The following is a 16,450-nucleotide window of genomic DNA, read 5'->3' as shown; positions in this document are numbered from 1 at the left end:
AGATCTGACTTGGCAAGCTCAGTGGCTTCCGGCGTCTACGTTGGTGCGAGAATGCTCCCTCTAGGTCGGGCTTTACCTTGGTGAGGCTAAGGACACGACTATATTGGGTGGGACTGCTCGGTCCATGCCTTCATCTCTTGTCATTAATTAGTTGAGGATCTGTGCTGCCTTTCCAACAATATCATGATATAGTCTACATTATCGGTTAGGGCTCCTACCTAATTTTCGAGGGAGATGAGCTGGCTACCCCAGTTTTCGGACCTATAAGCTAGTGCTTACAAAGGTAGCTGGGATTGGGGCTCCGACTGCGAAGCCTGGGCTTCTTCGGGCTGAACCCTATGAGTAGACTCGGTTGCAACCAGGGCTTTCCCTTTCCTCCTAGACATAAAAAATGGGCAAGAATAAATAATGGCTCAAGCTGGAGATGGTGAAAAGTTGGCTTTGGTGTCGTTCCCACAGACGACGCTAATTCGTTATCACCAAAATCTAGTGGAACAGATGTAATCAATCATGGAGTCAAGCCCACCAGTGGACTTGCACAAAAATAAAAAGATGTAGACAATGGGGGTAGCCGATGACGGCTGTGGACCCTCTGATGTCAAAGTCAGGTGGGTGGACTCAGATTAAAAGGCTTGAGTTTGAGTTTTTTGTTTTACTTCCCTTCAATTGCAGTGGGGGTACTTATATGGTCCACTAAACAGTGTCGATGCTAGTGTATTCTTGTGGGATTCGCTGGATTAACTGGAAGATCATTATTTAGATATAAATCTACCCTCGAAAGTATTGCCAAGCTTGCTTCTATCGGTGTGATATTCGGGCAGGACCATACCAAATCTTTTCTTTCCTGGTTCGAGGTGGGATTTTTTCTGAGATTTCCGCCTCACCTCTGTTTATGGTCGATCTGGTTAGCTTGGGAGATGGTTCTCCCCACCGAGCTTTACCCTTAAATAGCACAACTCAAGGCTAGCTCGGAGCCAATCTCTTCGTCGGGAAAATTACTCACTAGATCTTTTGAGTTTTATATCTTATCAATTTAGGAAGTTCATTCTAGTACTCTAGTAAGCTCAGCTTCAAGGCATTTTTCTTGTAGTTAATTATACTTCTGTTTGGTGGACCAATTTGATTTTGCACACAATATGTATCATTTGAGCAACATTCTTTCTTTCTCTGCGTTTAGCTTGCACCAACTTATAGCTGCCTACCCTCTCTCTCCATGTCTATTCCACGTGCCAGACCATGCCTCATATTTCAAAGCTCACGGTTTGGCATACCTTGATGTTTGTGTATTATCCACACCGTCCATCCTTTTAGCCAACTCATTTTAGGGCATGAACCAAAAAAAGAGGCAGATCAAAAGATCAAGTGGACCACACCACTAGAAACAATGGGAATTGAACTCCTACCATTGAAAGTTTCTTGAGGACCCCATAAGTTTTGGATCAAATTGATATTTTTGTTTCCACTTTATCCATGAATGTGTGACTTTATTAACAGGTTGGATGACAAATAAACATTACTGTGGGCCCTAGGGAGAAAGCAACTTTCAACCATTGACGTTTTAATGATCATTGTTTCCTAAGGTGTGGTCCACTTGAGCTTTTGATTTTCCTTTTTTTTGAATTCGTGCCTTAAAATATATTTTTTAAAAGAATGGATGGTGTGGATAACTCATATATATCATGGTGGGTCCCACATATTTAAATTATTTAAATTAGTAATAACAATGTTTGTATGGACCGATTTTCGAAACGTAAATACGGGCGACTTTCAAACTGGTGTAGTAAGTAATAATCAGGTTATTCCCTATATTTACCAGGGAAATTAAAAATCAAACAGCCCCTTAGCTCCGTAATGAATTCATTACGAAACATGAGTTGGGCAGATGAATTCATCGCATCGCATCTGGTCGTTTCTTTTCCTTCAACCCGTTTATCTTATTGTCCGTGTGACCATGGCCGTGACTTATGCCTTTAATTCATAGACATTTGTTTCCAGCCAATGTGTTGCGTGTGTTGACTATCTGATCCGTGCAAAATGAGGGCCACGTCATGATGACCATCCGCTGAGAAAATCAGGCCCATACACTGGCCCACCCTAGTACACTGAGTCGTACCATTGGCTATCCATTGATTTTGACTTCGTGGAACAGACAATGAATTGATCGGCCTGATTTCTCATATCAAGTGATCAACCTTGTGTGGCCCATCCTTTTGTATAGATCTGATATTCTACACGCGATGCAGTGATGGGAAGTTGGCCATTTGTGAAAGCTTACATCACATGCAATCGTCGTATGTGAAATGCCGCCTCAGGGCGTTTTTGGGCTGTGGGATTAGAAGGGATTAGGTGGCATGGGATTAAAAACATAATTATTACCTATGGCAGGGATTGTCCCTGTTGCCATGGTGTAAGATTAATACCATTGCTCTGCTGCTAATACGGTGGTACATTGAATAGATATACCCACAATCATTTGAAATTACTGAGAATAACACACATGTGTTATATCTAAACTATTCATTTATTTTTTAACCCCATTTTATAGCACGAGCCTAAAAATGAGGTAGATCCAAAACTTAAGTGGCCCCAGAGTAGTTTTCAACAACAATAAGTATTCAATCCCCGTTGCTTTCTATCCACTTGAGCTCTAGATTTACCTGGTTTTTTGGTCCATGCTCTAAAATAATCTCGATGGTCAACATCATTGCTAAAATAGGTCAAAATATAAAATTTAATCGTTCATGCAGTGGGCCTCAATTTGGATAGCTTGTGGTTCTAAAGGGTCACTTAATAGAAGGCAGTAATCACCTGATCCATGGATTAAAAAATGGACGGTTATATGACAATGGGACAACGTATGGATGATCAGAGTCGTTTGATCGAGACAGTTTATTTATTTATAGTTGTACCTTAAAAGTTGGTTTAGAATTTATATTGCAACGGACGGTCCAAATCAATAATACCAGCTCGTCACGTATCTCCCACCATCTAAAATTGGTTGCCTGAAATCTAGAAGCATTTTCAAAAAAATGATTTTTTATGCATCGAGATTCCCGCCTACAATCATTGAATGGCGGGAGATACGTTTGGCGTGTACATCAGCTGGACCAGAACAGGCATGCCTTCGTCCGCAAATCAAGTTGGTCCAATTCTCTGGTCGGGTAAGGAGAAATATGTTTCAAGTGTCCATTTTCTCACAAATATTAGGTCCACTTAATGAGTGGACCAGGCCAATTTTCTGGTTAGGTCCTATCCATGATATGCCCGTCCTGATAAACGGTCTGGATGTAACATTTGAATGCCATCTTGGCACGTGCGCCTCCAATTACGATTCAATCTTTCCTTGCATCAGTCTACTGGAACATTCTTGTATTTTGATTTTTGAGAAGAGCTGTCAATGGGCCCGATTGGGAATCGGGTCTACGGAAACTAGAATTTTGAATCGTTCAAAAATCTGGGCCAAAGGGAAACAGCAATCGTTGCCGTTTACGGCCTTAATCTCTAGGGAAAAAGATATTCCATCTGCTGAACGTTGGATCAGTTGGTCCCAGATCGCAACCGTTGGTTGAAATGATGGGACCCAGCCACGATATCTAGAAAACACTGGTCTCACGACGTGTATTGACCAACCAAAGACAAGTGGGTCCCATTATTTATTTAAATGGTCCGATGCACTGCCAAATTGAAATTGCTAACGTTTCAAAAAAAAAAAAAAAAGGTGATGGTGTTCAGCGCCTCCACCCAGACAAATAGAAGATGAAAATCAAAGCTTTAATGGTGTTTTTTGACCATGGGATCTTCATTGATCTGCTTGACCCATCGTGTATGGACCACACACCAAAATCTCTTCCATTGGATAATCCTAAGATGGCGGTACACAAAAGACGGACGGTGTGGATCACCGTTCACGAGCTCCGCTTGTCCTTACTGAAAACCGGTGCACACTGTGCAAATACGCCGTCCTGCGCAAGGCTTTCGCAGTAAATCCGCGTTCGGAAGTTACGAGGCATGTCACGGATGTTTGCTAATTCCACACGCGTGTAGAGACGTGCACGTCACACGTGCAAATATTAAATATATTTATGAAATCTTGGCTTTCCACAAAGTTGGAAATAATGAATAGATATTCCGACCAAAAATCAAACAAATTTCACGTTTCATGTGGGCCACAACGTACAAAGTAAATGGACAGTTAAAAATAATCTCTAGCAATTGTTTTTTCTTTTGATATGCTGTGACCCAGCTAAGGTGTGAAATGGCTCGAGTTCTATGACAGAAGATCTAAACAATGGATCTCAACCGTTGGAAAGTTCAGATCTCAAACACGTATCGCTTTATCAAAACGATAACGCTTGGCCTACGTAATGACCATCATCAGCATCTGTTGCTCCATGGGGCGCACATGAGGAGACAAGTGTCAACGACTCACAGGTTACTAGGTTAGGATTGCAACCAATCAAGTCTGGGACTACGTCTACGAGAACCGATTGGCTAGTGGTCGGTTCTCTGTGTTATCTACTCCGTACATCTATTTTTTAAAGATCTTTTTATGGTACGAGACCAAAATTGAGATATATCCCAATCTCAAGTGGACCACATTACATGAAGCCGTGTTGATTAAACGTCCATAATTAAAAAGTTTTTGAGGGCCATGAAAGTTTTGGATCAAACATGTTTGTTTTTTCCCTTCATCTGGGTCTTTATGACCTAATTAATAGATTGGATGTCAAATAAATAGTACAGTGGGCCTCAGGAAGATTTTAATGGTGGATATCCAATTACTATTGTTTTACTACAGTGTGGTCCACCTGAAATTTATATTCCTCTCATTTCTGAGATCAAGTGCTAAAATGATACGTAAAAATGGATGAACTGCATGGATAAAAGGCATACTTTATAGTGGGGCTCTCAGAGGACCGACCACCACCACCCATCGGGCTAGTGGCAGGGGAGTATCCAATCCGTTTCCTCTGTCTACGACTAGACTCGACGGTTAAATTTTAGTTGGACGCGGATTAATACCGTTGATGTTTTTCATGAATCCACTCCGTTCATCCGTTTTGTGAGCTCATTTTAGCAAATTAGACCAAAAGTTAGCACGACCCAAGACTCAACTGGGCTTAGGAAAAGTCCTACAGTTGAAACTTGAAACATCCCTGAGTTCGAAAGTAACGTTTGCATGTCATTCATACCGTAAATAACGTCATTCCTACTATGATGAACTGAAAACAAAAATATCAACAAAAATATTAGTATGATGCAAAACTTCTGTAATCTCACGAATGTTTCAAATATGGTTTATTTTTAGCCTCGTGTCCTAGAATGAAGTAAGAAAAGATGGACGAAAAGATTTCTCAAAAACATCACAGTGGGTCCCACCTGCGTTCCTAGCGCAGGAACTTCGTGCGAAATCCTTTCGCAGGAAATCCGCGTCCGTTTTAGTTAATGTATGCCACGTGTGTAACTTCTAAATGCCTGCGTATCAAATGTCTTACGCAGCCAGAGTATCTCCAGTGTCTGACGTTTTAGACTCGTATTCTGTCTATAGCATCTCCGCCGCCGGCAGAGAGAGAGAGGGTATTTTAAAAATAGTGGCATTTTAGATATTCGAATGAAAACGGGAGCCAATGAAATGAGAAGCCCAGGCTCCGGCCTCTTCTATAAATCCCTCCAATGGCGATTCACTTTTCAAGAGAGATATGGAAGCGAGAAGAGAAGAAAAAACAGCAATGGCTAAAATCCCTCTCCTGACTCCGTACGATATGGGGAAATTCCGTCTCTCTCACAGGTCTGTATAATGCAAAGCCCACACTACACGCAAGCACGTGCGCCGAATGGCACACGCTCGCAATATCCAAGCTTTCCATCAGCCGCACTGTAATGTTTAGATGTTCCGTTTTGTCTAGTACATTTTGGTCCACATGAATGAAACGGTCTTGAGTTTTGGGATGGAAGATCTGATAAACCCGGTCCACCAGATGGAAAGCTAGGAACTCCCACGTGGGGGCACGTTGAGACGTTTTCTTGCGTGGATGGACGGGTAGCTTGACACGTGTGTTGGCCAAGTTATTAGAATATATCCTAGCTGCATTTATGATTTTTAATGTGTTTTTATTTGTCTAACCGAAGTGATCAGAGCCGACCATCAGAAAATCCCACCGTTTAGATTCATTGTCTCAAGTTTCAGGCTGATCTAGTTATCATGTGGGCCTCAAGAAACATTCCAATGCTTCACATTTAAGTACACGTGTGGCCCACCTGACAATCAGATCAGCATGGTTTTTTCGACATCGGTCTGCGGTATGGGACCCCCGGCTCTCGCATAGCTGACACGTGCAATATCCAATTCATCCATAAGGTGGATCTAACTATGTAAATGTTCTTACCCCAAAAGAAATCTGGTCCATTCATCATCCATTCAAATGTGGACCTTGATGTTAGAAACAGTTGAATAGGCAGAAGAATTCCAGCGAAGTTGTTCGGCCGCACATTTGTTTCATAAACTGCGGCGCACTTGAAGGGTTGACCAACCTGATCATTGGGAGAGAACATCTACATACTGGCACCCTTCTGATGAACGGATCGGATCTTGTATCAATATGCCATGCTGGCAATCTGCGGCTCGTACATGATCTTCCTTTGTTCCAAGTGGAAAAGGCTTAGATCAGTGGCTAAAGTCGCATGATCTTTTCACAAGAGGGGTAGATTTTACGTGGGAAATGGATGGTGGGACCCGAATGGTGGACGGTCCAGATAACTGATAGATATGCTGTGATTCTGTTGCAGGGTAGTTTTGGCACCGTTGACTAGACAGAGATCGTATGGGAATGTGCCGCAGCCGCATGCGGTCTTATATTACTCGCAGAGGAGCACCAAAGGCGGCCTTTTAATAGCGGAAGCCACTGGCATTTCCGACACCGCTCAAGGGTAAAAATGGAACAGTCATTCATTTGTATTTCCTGCTTGAAAATTGATTCGTGCACACGTGTGCTGATGCACACTCCTGCGACATCCGCGCCTGGTGTAGTTGTCTGCATGTGTACTTTGAATATCGATGGCCGGCGTTTTTCTCACCTAACACGTGACGAATGGATCATCTGGATTTACGGCCTAGACTTCAAACACACGATCCATCATCCTTGTCTCCTTGATGAGCAATGCTATGGAGATCTTGGTAGCACACGTGCATGATCTGAGCCATTCATCAGGAGGGGTGCAGTGGAAAACTCTGATTCAGAAATTAGGCCAGTTTACCTATCATGCGAGCCACATTTACCAAAGAAATGAACGGCTGTCCATGTTTGGAGTGGATCGTCCCTGGCCTTTTAACCACCTGAAGGGACGCTGACGGTAGTCAACTGGCATGGTATGGAGAAGATCCTGTATATAAACTACACTGAGATCAGGTGTGTAAACCTATTTTCGTTACTCTCCAAAGGCCCAACTTTGGATGGTCATTAATCAGTAGACCGGTTGAAGTGTCACGTGTGCAATCCGAGCCATTCCAAACCCACGAGATCGCCTGATGCAAAAACCATGCCTGTCCACTTGTCAGGTGGACGGCTGACAGTCAAACTCAACCGTTTACGCCATTTTGATGATCTATGGGCATCATGGGTTGTCAGACGTCCAACAAATGTGACACACCGGTCTTGCCGCAGGCCCATCACATGCGACACATGGACCCACAAGGGGCACTTGCCTACATCCCATCCACTAAAATTACTTTCTTTCCATTTTAATATCTTCCTGATTTTATTTTATTTTTTATTTTTATTCATGTGAAGGTTCGTGGATACGCCCGGTATTTGGACAAAAGAGCAGGTGGAAGCATGGAAGCCCATCGTGAATGCTGTTCATAGGAAGGGAGGGATATTCTTTTGCCAGCTTTGGCACGTGGGAAGGGTGTCTAATTATGGTATTACACGTTCCAAATCATCTTTTATTTACTACGCTGCACATGCTCATCCAACGTGCGTGGTCGTGGGACACACGTGTAGAGACGGACAGATGATCGAGATCAATCATCTTATGGGCCCTATTGTGGAGAGGCCAGCCCGTTGAATGCATAATACAAACTATTAATCAATACTTTCAGATGAATGCCGGATGTTGAAAAGAACGTTTTTAATGGTCAGGATCGTTTTCAGCATGATTACTTAATCCAAGCCGATGGCTGCCCGAAGATGGATAACTGCCATCATCCATCCATATTTGCATGGATCCCATGGGGTGATGCATGCTGGATGATCTCCAAAAAAAGTCACATTTGCCGATGACTGTTGATCAGATGGCCCCTCAACATGGAGTTGCGGATGCCAACCATCTTCCTGATTAGATGATCCTAACCCCAGATCAATGGTTCATAAATCGAACCACTAAAACAATTACAACAAAAATCTATTTTTTTTCTTATAAACATAATTTCATGCTTGCATAGGCTTTCAACCCAATGGTCAAGATCCAATTTCATGTACGGACAAGCCGGTGACACCTCAGCGTCCTCCCATCGGCGCCAAGGAACCAGATTTGCCACTCCCTCGGCAGTTCAAGACTGATGAAATCCTCGGGAAAGCTGGTAAGACTTCTGTTTATTAGTGGCCCACGAGCTTTTAAGAAAATATACGCAGCAACGGCCCACATTCTACTGTCAGATAGGGATGGCTAGGATCTTATCGTTCGGGAAAATTTTCCACATGTTCTCAGCTGGTAGGATCGAGAGATCCAAGCCATCCATTCTCTGGGTCATATCGTGTAGATTCCCTATCACAAAACTCAAGCCGGTCAACCACCAGGAGGGCACAGTGCACGAATCAAAGGGACGTCTAAACCGTTCCCTTTTCTAGGCCGTCTGTTTCTTGCATACTTTGTGACCAATCTGATAACTGGGGTGGATTCATGGATCATGGAAACCCACTTGATGGACGGCTTAGATGTTTAAAAAAATGTTCATTTTCGCCCACTTTGGACTGGGCATAAAGTCTCAGCCTTTCTAATAATCCGACCGGGCCAACGCTGTAGAGCTGGTCACGCGACGACTGTCTCAGCAAACTCAACTCGTTTGACTCGTTCAGACCTAACTCAATCCAAACCAGGTGGGTGAGTCGATCCGGACCTAGTAGACTTAATCCAATCTGAATTCAAACCTTGTCGAGTTCGAGTCAAAACTCGGCTCATATATATATATATAAACTCACATCTAATGTTTTAGATATGAGATGTTGGGTAGCTAATGGAGAGGCTGCAATTCTAGCAAATGTGCCTAAGTTTGAGTTCTGATTTCAGCCCATGGATACCTGCTGCACCGACCTGATTTGGTGCCGACTTGACTCAACTCGGTCTTGATTAGTCTAGGCCATACCTGGACTCGGGACATGCATGCTGGACGTGGTACCGAGTTGGGTCGAGTTCGGGTCAGGCCTATTTCAAAATTGGATGTAGTCAGGTGAGCGCTAACTCGGTCTGACCCGTATCGATGCCTAGCTCTGTCTAAGAGCCCATCAGCCCGCTCAGGTGGCCCGTTTACAGTGTCAAGGACATTTTTGCCATATCATGCATGATAGACACACCTATGAACGGCCCAGATCTTTCATGAAAGTGGGTGGCTGGGTCAGGCTCAGGGTGTGGATAATCAACGTGGACTTACTCAGGCCTGTTTGTTTCGGCCCGTTTTAACATGCGGGCGGGCCTGGCCTAATCTTTGACAGGCCTGGCCCGGAGGTTGACAGCCTACCAGAGAATTGAGTATTGGGCCTAACTTTCTTCTTTCAAACTGTTTGTTAAAGCTTATTTCCTTTTTACACAGACACTCAAACTAATGGGTCATCTCCAATCTCATCCACGGTCAAGCCGGTGACACCTCAGCATGGACACAAGGGCATGAACGGAGCAGGATTCTCAACCCCACGGCGACTAAGGACCGATGAAATCCCTCAAATCATCAACGATTTCAGACATGCTGCAAGGAATGCCATGGAAGCTGGTAAAACCTTTTTGTTTTAGTCCTTGGATTAACGAAGTTCATACAATATTAGCCGTTTGATTAGTTCGATGGGCCATGTCCGTACATATGGGGCTCATGGTTTAGTCATCCATACCAATGATCTGGCGGTCCACACAATGGATGGATCATGGCAAAAGAAACCAAACCATGTTGTCCCACCATAGCATGTGTTGCCTGAACGAGTCATACGAGTTGACTCGGTTTTGAACTGAGTCAGGACAAGTTGTAGCGGTTTTATTCCCATGGCGGGGGGGCATTTGTAAACCAAAGTTGCCCCACCTCATATAATATCTTATCAATCACACCAACATGAAATGTATATCCATTGTTGGGAAATGCAGAAGCGCACACAGACAAATTGAGTAAAGTGGACAAAATTACATAACCAAGTTCAAACAAAAATAATATGAATTTTACATGAAAAAACCATTGCAAAAAAAATTACAGCACAAAGTGACAAGTCATGCATTATAAAAGTAGAAATTATAAGAGATGGAGTCTTACTGATTCGAACAAGCCTCGAATCTACTTCACAAGCCCTATATATGCCCTTAAGCCTTATGAAGGATTTAGAAAGCCCTAACATACCTCATCTCATCCAAATCCCAATTACATCCGATATATAAATGATCACAATTGGAATAGGAAACAAATCTCGCACTTATGTAACTTTGCAGGGGCTCGATGGGACCTTTGATGGCATCAACGACCTATCGAGGATCTGTCGATGGCATCGAACTCTTTTAGCAACACTAAAACGTTCCAATAACCAATATGAATTTTCTGAATTTTTCTAATGGAATTGAGCATCCATGCATCGACATCTACTGGATGGCGTTGAGTGGTCTGTCAATGACATCGAGAAACCTTGTTATTGACATATTTAAGACATCAACAACATCTATCTCTGACATACAGGCTTCGATGGAGTCGAGATCCATAGCGGGAGTGGGTACTTGATCGAACAGTTCATGAAAGATGGAGTCAATGACAGAACAGATAGATATGGCGGGAGCTTAGAGAACCGTTGCCACTTCGCTCTGGAAGTAGTAGAAGCGGTCGTCGACGAGATTGGAGCAGATAGGGTTTGGCGTACGACTCTCTCCCTTCAACAACTTTGGCGAGTGTGCAGACTCAGACCCGGAAACGCTTGGCATTTACATGGTCAAATCGCTTAACAAGTATGGAATTGGGTATTGCCATTTGATCGAGCCGAGGATGGTTCTAGTAGAAGAGAAGCTTGTAATTCCTCACAGCCTTCAATCTATGAGAAATGCTTTTAAGGGGACTTTCATTGTTTCTGGGGGATACGATAAAGATGAAGGGAACAAAGCTGTTGCAGAGAATTACACCGATCTGGTCACTTTTGGCCGCATGTTCTTGGCTAATCCCGATCTTCCTAGAAGGTTCGAACTCGGTGCACCACTTAATAAGCAGGATAGAAGCACTTTCTATTCATCCGATCCCGTTGTTGGGTATACTGACTACCCGTTTCTTGATTGATGGCTAAGATGGATCGAGTTCATAGTAAGAGTGACAAAATTTTGAGAAGATTTATGAATTATCTTGTTAGTGTTTCCCTTAATTAAGCTTTGAGATAGTACGTTAAATAACTAATTTCATTTTGCGAGATACACCTGTTTTAAGGTTATGACGGTTTGAATCACTCTCGCCTCTGTTCAAGCCTTCCCTGGCCATCTTGGACATGAAAGTATTCGTGGCTTAAGGTTATGACGGTTTGAATCACTCTCGCCTCTGTTCAAGCCTTCTCTGGCCATCTTGGACATGAAAGTATTCGTGGCCCGCTCTACATTAATTTAGCTCTAACACACCTAACCGGGTGTATGTTTTTTTTTCTTCAAATATTATTTTGTAAGATATTATATACTCTACTAATCATATATATCTCATGTATAGGGATAGTTATTAGGATGTAGGGAGAAGACGCACGAGATGCATGGTTTGGAATCGAAACACATAATGGGTGGGCTCCACACAGCTAGAATCATCTGATATCCCTGTTAGTTGCGGATCTAGCTAGGATGAGACTGTCATCCTCTGAAACAGGTATCACAGGGAGTGCGTGCAACACCTGAGCTATGTGGGGCTTACAGTGATTTGTGTAAAAGAGGTTTACTTTGCTCATCAACTACACTAGAAGCTTGTAGGAAGTACGAGGTATACCTTCAGCGGAACACGGTATGAGAATACGCCACTAGGACCGCTTGAGTTTAAATTGAGCTATTTTTTAAAAGTCTCTCCATCCTAGTGGGACTCATCTGATAAACAGGTTGGTTAAAGCTGCTTTGGTAGGGCCTACCTGACGAAAAGGGGGTTGCAAACACTTTCATGGCAAAGATGAACCAGAGAAGCCTGATTGAAGGTGAAAATAATTCAGACTGTCATGACATTAAAACAATCATCTTACAAACCGAAATGAGTTTTTTGACATAACATATATGATTAATTGACATATCATATATGATTTTGGGTTGGAGAAGCTATTTTAGCCAACCAACCCGGCTATGCCGGGTTATCCATGTTAGATATTTGCAAGATTCCATCATATTAACAGTCAAAAGTCCCTTTTAATTTCATTTTTACTACACACACACACACACTAAGGGCTTGTTTGGGAGCATGGATTTGGAACCCCCTTGATTTCAAATCCTCCTAGTGTATTTGGCACCCCGGAGGGACTGTGAATCAACTTTAATCCAAAAGTAGCTAGGCATGGTATATTTACAGGGTTTTGAATTTAATTACTAAATCAACTTTAATATCTCTAATTAGTGAGATATGTAATTTTTGACACAATGGTTGTAATAAGCCTGCTGAAATATATGTTTTGTCTGAAAATGATGAAATTCCAAGTCTCGGATGGGCCACAAGCACAATATCATTTTTGAGTGACTAACCAACAATTTTTAATCATTGATTTACATGGACAATGTTTGGACGGTGCTGATTTACATGGACAATGTTTGGATGGTGCTGATCATCATTACTGGGCCATGTGCCCAATAGAATGATATTATAGGTGACACAAATGTTACACCTGCAACTATTGAATTGATTTTAGGTGTAATCCAAGCTCTCAAGGTGGATTTGAAACCCCCAAGTACTTTATGCTGTCAAACAACCATGGGATTTGAAACCCCCTCAAATCTCCTTAAATCCACTGTGCCAAACGACCATAAGTTTCGTTTTTACTATATATATATATAACAAGTTTTAGGTGACGTATAACTTTTGATCCTTTAATAACTGTACAACATAAAAAGGGCTTTAAAAAGTTTGGATAACAATGTAGTTAGGCTAAATTGGACAAAAAGGGCCAAAAACCATGAAGTAGTGTAAAAAGTTTATTATTTATAGTAAATTATGGTTTTAAGGGAGTTGAAGTTATTATTTAAAAGATTGTAATTTTGTTTTTGTTTTTTTTGATAATTAATTAATTTATTTTTGAATTTATTAAAAATTACTTCTATTTCATCCATCATGGATTTGAAGAATCTTTGTGAGGAGTTCATATATAGAGCTCCATGAATTCCAAATAATTATTCCCTTGCGAAGATGGTGATCAATCTTATCACGTCCCTCCCTGAATCACTGCTTGAGCTTTGGGTTAGTTTTATTTTTAGACTCATGCCTCGACATGAGAAGTCTTATTACTCAAGGGTGGGATGGATTTTCCCTACATTGTATAAATTTTAGCTTGGCTGAGCTATCGAGGTCAAGATGTAGAGCAATTACCGCCATGGTGAAAATGTGGCAGTGTGTAGATGGGAAGGCTTCAACATCATGATATAGGACATCTGAACCATGGAAAAGATGGGCCCGACTATGTAGATCAGCTATCTTGAAGATCTGCTCAATCCACTCTAGATGGCAAGATCAATCATTCTAGATGGACCGTCAACTGATTTTGATGACATGGCCTATTCAACAAGGAAATTGGTCTAATTTTTGCATCAAATGATCTTTATTCCAGCGGCTCCAACTATTTTCATGGCTTGGATGGATCTTTATGATGGCGGCCCATTATTCATTCATGCTAGACAAGGCCATGTAATAGAATTTTATCTCTTGGTCAAGAAATTTTTAACTTACACCATAAATTAATCGGCCATTTTACTGTATTAATGAAATAACAAGACAGTTTCTTAAACCCATCCACTTATATCTAATATCATTTCACAAATAGTGAGTGGGCCACCTTTATCTTTTGGTAGTACCATCTAGACAATGAGGTCCGCATGATTTATGGCTTTGATATTTAACCAGTAGCTAACATACACATGCATGCGGGCTTACCAATGCTGTTAGTCCCAAAGGTACCTTATACACGGTCATTTAGGTTACCTGCCACACGTTGAAATTGGGAGAGATTGCACGCCGTTCATCATCGGTCCAATTGGTTCCATGATTTCTTCATCCAACGGTCATGATGGTACTCGGTCTAATCCGTTCACCAGCTGGGAACCGCCTGTGGCAATTAAAAGAACGGTTCAAATTTAATGGGACCGACCTGACTTTTGGCATCTATCCAGACGGGACTCCTGCTGAGCAACCTTGATATTGCAAAATGAGTGTCCCAATTAGATGGTACCATCTCAGCCGTCCGTCCACATTCTGCAGCGAAGAGTAATGAGGTGAGTGTTACACTGCATTAATATGGTATTTCAAACGAACCTTAACGTCCCAAAATCACTTTCAATTTACTCCATCCTGCTTTTATGGTGATTACAGATCAACCGTTCAGATTGCCACAGGCGTGTACCACGTGTACAGTGGAGACTAGATGACATGTCACGGGAAATCGTGACGTTTCCCACGAGAGCCTTGGTTTTGCCTTGTATGAGTGAGTGGGCCATCGCAGCGGCTCCGCTAATTCAATGGCCTAAACCTAATTACATCTTAATGTTATCTTCATCAAGTTGATCACGAAAATGCTCCCATTAAGGGGGGACAGAAGGAATTAAGGAGCGCGTGCTAGCGAACCTCTTGAATTCAGGGGCGCATACGGTTCGGTTTCGGTCTGGCTCCGAGTGAAACCCAAACCGAACCATTCCTTTCGGTTACAGGAAAATCTGAACCAGAACCGAACCGTGTGAACCCTCTAACTAAATTGATCCGCACTGTTATAACCAATTCAGTTATACGGTCCTGGGCTTTTTATAATCCACGCCAATTTTATATATATATATAAATTTTTTTTTTTAATTTTTTAATAATCCAGTTCATGTCCATTGGTGTCGTGATCCATTTGATGAATGATATAGATATCGTGTAAGGTGTGCAAAAGGATATCTACGGAAACAATTAAAAGGTGCATTGTAAATCATAAACCATGAATCAAATAGGCAACTAAAATACTTTATAAACTCATAAAATAGCTTTAAGATAGACCAGTTCTACGTTCGGTTCCAAGTTTGGTTCTATGGTCCATTTCACGGTCCGATTCCAGGTTTAGTTTTACATATATAACCTTAAAGGGTGTAAGGAAATGAAGATCTCAAAGCTCTGATTTCACAGCAATGATGGCACAAATAGGTGTAAGCCATCTTCTTCATCGATCCTTCATATCCGATGTACAACAAATCCTACAACTATTCCGCATGGAGATATAACATTCACATGTGTGGTTCTTTAAAAAGTAGATTATCCATGATATTGACCACTAGATGAACGGTCTTGATTGATATCCACCCCTTCTATGTGTACGGTGAGGAGAGAAGCCTCTACCGAATTATGGAGGTTTGCCAGCCCCACCTTAATTCAGGCTGTGCAGCTATTATATAGGTTATAAAACCGTCATCTAGTGGTCAAGGGATCCTTGCTCTTGCTCTCCGTGGGGAACTCTCGGGGGTTTCGACACCCGGTTAAGGGTTCGAGTATCCATAGGTGGTGAAAGCCCACCACAGCGTGAGTGTGTGGGGGTGTGTACGCGTGTGTAAAAAAAATAAAGGTTATAAAACCGTCACGAGCTTATTCTTCTTCTCTGTCTTTTTCTTATTTTGGATGGTCCATTGATAGAGAGGATACTTCCTTGAGATCATTGGACTATGTACTAGATTCATAGGCTGTACACGGCTTCCTATAATATATTTTAACACGAACCAGCTCGAGCACTTTATGAGCATTTTTGTCATTTATGAAAAAGCACATTTTATTATATGGACTTTAGAGAAAACTAACCAAAGATACTGCTATGATAATTAACTTAATTAATTACATAATTTAATTAATTTAATTTTTTAAAGATAACTGACTATTGAAATATTTTAATATGAGAGTTCTTTAAGTCATTTATATTAAGACCGATCTTATAAACAATTTCGGAGATTAAAATGAACTCAAGACGAGGATGTTACAATACCTGCTTTGACATGAGGGATGATCCTTCGAGCATTTCCATTTTTCAAGTGATACATGTCCAAGACA

At 41.8% G+C, this 16,450-nt stretch overlaps 1 pseudogene; it reads left to right on the top strand.

Annotated features, from left to right (window-relative positions):
* Positions 1–5,729: 5,729 nt before the first annotated feature.
* On the top strand, positions 5,730–11,506 carry LOC131244416 (putative 12-oxophytodienoate reductase 11; annotated as a pseudogene).
* The last annotated feature ends 4,944 nt before the right edge of the window (positions 11,507–16,450 follow it).

This window comes from Magnolia sinica, chromosome 4 (assembly GCF_029962835.1).
Source record: "Magnolia sinica isolate HGM2019 chromosome 4, MsV1, whole genome shotgun sequence".
NCBI lineage: Eukaryota > Viridiplantae > Streptophyta > Magnoliopsida > Magnoliales > Magnoliaceae > Magnolia > Magnolia sinica.
The sequence above is the reverse complement of the archived record's forward strand: the minus strand, read 5'-3'. Positions and strand labels throughout refer to the sequence as shown.